This window comes from Antechinus flavipes, chromosome 3, assembly GCF_016432865.1.
Source record: "Antechinus flavipes isolate AdamAnt ecotype Samford, QLD, Australia chromosome 3, AdamAnt_v2, whole genome shotgun sequence".
NCBI classification, from domain to species: domain Eukaryota; kingdom Metazoa; phylum Chordata; class Mammalia; order Dasyuromorphia; family Dasyuridae; genus Antechinus; species Antechinus flavipes.
This window is the reverse complement of record NC_067400.1, coordinates 39,010,365-39,016,364: the sequence shown is the minus strand read 5'-3', so window position 1 is coordinate 39,016,364 and position 6,000 is coordinate 39,010,365. Positions and strand designations below refer to the sequence as shown.

Genomic DNA, 6,000 nt, shown 5'->3' with positions numbered 1-6,000 from the left:
CAAGGAGTTTACATTCTTGTATAAGGGGATTACACAAAGGGAATTATGACCAGCGGTTTGCCACCAAATTGGGCCTAGTGAAGAACTTTTGACAATATAAGTTGATTGATAAATCATTTACCTTCATCTACCCATGTAAAATGTTTGTTTCTCTGCTGATATGATAAATAGGCCCATTGCTCTTTTGCCTTTGCTAAAATACTCTTAAAATTCTAACACCTGCAGAATACATCTTCTTGAGGCTAGACACAGAGCAACCTTTGCCCATTCCACAGTGGTTCAATTTTATCTAAAGGCCTTGATGACATTTGGACTGATAGAACCTACTGCATCTCTTTCATTTTTTTCCAGGTTTCATCAAAATGTCATTATAATTAACAAACAGCCAAACAATGATTTACTTATTTTTTAATCTTTTCATAATTAGAAAGCTATATCAGGATGTTGTCAATATTTTGAACCCACTCACCCCACAACAGTCTGGTTTTCCAATCAGTACAAGACACATTTTTGTGGGCACCTAAAAAAGAAGGAAAAAATATCCAATTAATCAAGCAGCATTTGTCAAGTACTTACTGTATGCCAGGTCTTGAACTAGGTGCTGGGAATAAAAGTACAAGGAAGAAATTATACCATTTTTAAAAAGTTTACATTCTAATAGGGGAGAATATAAGTATATTCAATATAAATATAAAGAAAATAAAGACAGATAAAAGACAAAATAGTTAAATAAAAGTAGGTTATGAAGAGAGATGAAGAAAAGCTTTACATGAGCTTCATCTTGAAAAAAGAGAGAGTTCTATGTGATAGAGCCGAACAACAGGAAAAAAAAACCCCAACATATTCTAAGTGTGAGTGCAAAGATACAGGAAAGGGAGATAGAGGGTCATGTGAGGAACAAAGAGGTCACTTTAGCTGGATCACAGGGTGGAGGAAGGGGAATAATAGCTAATAAGGCTGAAAAAAAAGAGAATGAAGTCAGAATGTGGAAGACTTAGATCTCAAGAAAAGCGTTTATATTTTAACTGGGGCAGATAGATGGTGTAATAGATAGAACTCCAATCCTGAAGTCAGGAGGAGCTGAGTTCAAATGTAGCCTCAGAAACTTAATACTCACTAACTGTATGACCTGGGCAAATCACTTAACCCCAATTGCCTCAGCAAAAAAAAAAAAAAATCCTAATAATAATAAGGATTCACTTATAATAATGAATAGGGGAGTAATATATGTACATAAGGAAACTAATTGGCAGTAGTGTCTTAGATGATTGGAATCAGGAGAAACTTGAGGCAGAGAAATGAAATAGCAGGTTATTGTAAAAATCAAGGCAAGAAGTGATGAAGACTTGTGAATTAAGGTGGTAGCTGTGTAAGTAGAGAAAAGGGCTTGGTGCAAAAGATGTTGTAGGATTAGAAACAGCAATATTTAGCCATGGATCAAGTTGGAAGGTGAGGAACAGAGAATAGGGTAATACCAAGTTATAAACCTGGAAGACTGGGTGGGTGCAGTACTTCCAAAACAATTGGGAAGTTTGGAAAGGAGAGTTTGGGAGAAGAGAGAACAATTTCAGTTTTTATGCAAAATTTGAAATGCTTCTGGGACATTCCATCTAAAAGAGCCAATAACCATTCAGTGAAGCAGGAGTGAGGCTCAAGTAAGAGATTGGACTTGAGAGTCATTTCCATAGAGATGATAATAGTCCATAGAACTGTTGAGGTACTCTAAGAAATATGAAGAGAAAAGAGGGCCTAGGATAGAAACTTGGAGAATGCTCATGGTTGAGAGGGAAAGAGAGAGGGGAGAGGAAGGGAGAGAGAGGAAAAGGGAGAGGACAGATTAGAGGAGAATCAAGAGAGAATAGAGTCATGAAAATCCAGAAAAGTGACATTATTCACAAGGAGAGAATGGGCAATATCCTCAAATGTAGTGGATACATCAAGGATTCCTACTGAGAAAATATTCGCAATTTTGAGATCACTGGGAACTTTAATGAGAGCTTTTTCACTTCAATGGTTAGGTCAAAAGTCAGACTGCAAAGTCTTGAGAAGTGAGTGAGAAAGTGGTGGTAATGAGTATAGATAGCTTTTTTCCCCTAGCAGCGTAACTAAGAAAAAAAAGAGAAATATTGAACAGTAGCTTAAGGGAATGATAGAAAATAGGGAAGAGTTGGGGATTTTTTAAGGATGGAGGAGATAAACATGTTTGAAGGCAGGATGGAAGGAATAATTTGAGAAGTCAAAGTTGAAGATGAGAGAGAGAGGGATGAAGGGAGGAAGAAAGGAAAGAAGGGAAGAAAGGAATAAAGAAAGGGAAGGAGGGAAGGATGAAGGAAGGAAGGAAGGAGGAAAAAGGAAGGAAGGAAAGAAGAAAGGAAGGAAGGAAAAGAAAGACAGACAAAGAGGAATATGTGCTGGAAATAATGGCACATGAATGTAGTGTCTGGTACTAAAAAATAGACCTAATTCATCTCCCTGCCTTAAGTTTCTCCCAACTGTACTCCATCCTATACACTGTTGTCAAAGAAATTTTCTTTTAAGATGCATGGAAGTATCATGGAATATACTTATAGCCTCTGATGCTGGGGTGGCTCAAGATAGAGGATCACTTGAGTATAGAGTTCTGAGCTGCCTGGAACACTGAGAGGGCAAGTGCTTTTATAGCAGAGTTAGGGGTTCTTGATAGTCAAGGTCAGTCCTCAATCCCTTGTAAAAAGCTGCTTTCTTTTTGTCACTTAAAGGAACAGAACAATAGTTAAATATATCTATGTCTATATATTTCTATTTGCATATGTTGTTATGCCTTGTTTGCTCCTTTGGAACAGATACCATTATCATCAATGGTAGACAATAATAAAAATTGGCAGTCTGCAAAGAATAATATAGAATTACCTCATTGGAGCCTCACAGCACCATGGGATAGGTACCATACATGTCCTTATTTCTATGCTATAGATGAGAATATTTGAGAGGTTATTCTCATATATAAATAATAAGGGATCATTGAACATAATTAAATAGGCAGGAAAACTGGAAAACTTTCTGAACAGAATGAACATATAGAGGCCCTTAAGAAATGTCTGTTGCCTCACTATCATGCTCCTGCATATGGGTATCACCCTTCTCAGAGTCTTTATTCTATATTTCTAGCTCTCCTTTATATATTCTTTCCCTCTTAGAATATGAACTCCTTGAGGGAAAGCACTGTTTTTTTGATTTTTTATCCCCAGTGCACAGTATAATCTGTCATATACAGTAAGTGCTTAATATATGCTTTATGGGGTTCAGACAATAAGCATTCATTTCTTGAATTTTTTGTGGATAGTTCTACAAATGCACATGCATATTAAACAGTGCCTATGTATGCATATACATGGCCTATTTATAATGAAGCTGATTGATTATAAAATATTTTATTTATTGTTGTCACAGCACTGGAACCAAAGGTAAATTCCTTTGGGATAGGATTTCCCCTCTATATCTCCTTTACCTAGAAGAGTACATCACACACAACATATGAGTTTAGTAAGTATTCATAAATTTATTATTCTGATATTATTCATTCTAGATAATTTAAAGTGAGACAAATTTAGGGTGAAAGAAATTAAATATTTTAAAACTAATTCCTTTGAAACATTCCAGAGTGCCAGCAATGTAACTGACACAGTGTAATGGTCAATTAAAACTATAGTCTTTTGGAAAGAATTCTAGATATTCTTGGGGGAAGAGAGTTAGATGCATTAGTTCCTCCTCAAAGAATTTATATAGGTCAAGGTCACTCTATCAATGATCTAATTTAAATAATTTGATGATGGGTATACTGACACTTCAATTTCCCCATCTCCCCATCCTGCAAGGCCATACAATTTTATTGTTATGTTTTGGAATCTGATTATTACAGTAAGTTCGACACTTCTACTTTCATTTGCCTGGCCACTTCAGCCTGTCCTGCTCATCATGGGCAACCTAACATTAACTTAAATGACAAGTGAAATGCTTCATCCCGGGTTGTGCTTCTCTCCTTGACATCTTTTACTTCCACTGACCCTAAACGCAGATAAAGTCAGCACCTTTATTTATCATCAGCAATTTTCCTCTTCACCACAGAGCACTTAATTACTAAGCTTACACTCCCTTCCACAGCTGCAAGAGAACAGGTAGGGCTTTGGAGGCGCCAGTGCCCAATCTGCTGCTGCTGCTCCTTTCTTTGTCATCCAGGGCCCTTCTGGGGATTTGGGAGATGAATGAGAGAATGACTAACGCCTTTTACCCAACCCAAGGTGCTTTCTGAAACTTGATAGGTGTACTGAAAACCCCTCCCTTGCTTGCTACATTATTAAATATTGCATTGGAAGCCAATCTTCTATTAAAATACCCTAGATTACTGAGCAGAATTGATATAATATCACATTAAGTGCTTGTAAGAAAAACTCTTAAGTAACATATTGGGAACAAAACTGTCTTTCTGATCTTTATAGTGCTCTACCTCAGACAATGATGCAATGTAGCAGCAGTCATAAATGTTCATTTATAAACATAAATATAAACTCATTTACGTGCTGAGTAAATGAATGAATGAATTTCACCAACAATAATGATACGTAGTAAAACACATACATACACACAAAGCAATATTTTTGTGATTTGATCATTTATTCTTACCTAATTAGAAACACAGGTACAATTAAAATATTTGTTATCATAGACCTTTCTTTTAATCCATTCAATAGATCTCTCCCAGTTGCCCTCCACCTATTAATGATTACTCTTGGAATCCATGCCTTCGAAGAGTTTCTCTTTTGAGTAAGATAGTGAGGTGATTTTAAGTGCTATTTGCTTTAAAAAAATGAATCAATGAAAATTACATTAAGGATTAGGACAATTAATTTTCCCTAGTTGTTTAAGGTTCTTTCCATATAATTTGCTCTTTCTAATGACAATGGAATATAAGATCCTTGAGAATAAGGGCTGGCTCAATTTTGATTTTGCATCCCCAGTACATGGCCCAACTTATTCAATAAAGATTAAATCTCCTCTTTGCAGGGAAAGAGAATCCAGCTCACTTCTTCTTGGGAATATGCTTTTATTCATCATTTTCACTATAAAACATGGATTTGCCCATTAAAACAATATACAGGCTAAGTGTATTATCTCATAATTTCATGTTACATTATATAACTACTTTTGATTTAATGAATTATATCTCACTTAAAATTTGACAATATAGTACTTAAATACTGAAATCTCTGAAATCTTCCACACTGAGAGAAAACCCCCAGTTGTTTGCATTAGCTTTGATTTGAAGGACCGGATTAATATAAGCTAATAGAAGGGTGAATCTTACATTTACTATGAAATCTTAGGTCTAAATTATGAGGGATCACAGATTATTTTATTTAGACTGCATACATTTTTCTCTAAGAGAAATTTTATGATACTTTTAGGAATTTTTGTTGAAATGTTTCATTTGAGATATATATGTATGCATATATAAATACAGATATAGATAGATAAACTAAAGTCTCAATGAAATTTTCCTGGTAAATTACAACTGCAAACAAAATATTTGTGTGTAACTCTTGCATTTCACAATTATTATTCCTATCTGGCTAAAAGGAAAACAAACAATTAAATAAAATATAAGCAACAAGTCATTGAACAAAAGTGACTTCTTTGCTTTTTCATTTTAGAAGATCATAAGAAGTCATAAATGAAGATATTTTTTAAAGCAAAGTCAAAATAGAACTTCGGGACTAAAAGAAATCTCAAGAGCATGTATCAGTATAACCTGTATCTGCATGAGAATCTACTCCACCCAGACCATGGTTAAATGAATATCTAGGCTTTGCTTCAGGATCTGAAGTGAGGGAGAAACCCTAATGTTTTGTCAGTCCAGCATAACTGAAAAGAGCTCTCCATGGTAGGGAGATTTTTCTTACATCAAATTTAGTCACTTCCCAACTTTTCCCCTTTATTTCTTGTTCTGCCTTCTGAAATTAAGCA

At 35.2% G+C, this 6,000-nt stretch overlaps 1 long non-coding RNA gene across 1 annotated transcript in view; it reads right to left on the bottom strand.

The window, feature by feature from the left end:
* Positions 1-461: 461 nt before the first annotated feature.
* Positions 462-6,000, bottom strand: part of LOC127552911 (uncharacterized) — a 274,023-nt gene continuing 268,484 nt past the window's right edge. The window contains exon 3 of the long non-coding RNA XR_007951609.1: positions 462-520. This is a non-coding gene — a long non-coding RNA (uncharacterized LOC127552911). The remainder of the gene's footprint in view (positions 521-6,000) is intronic.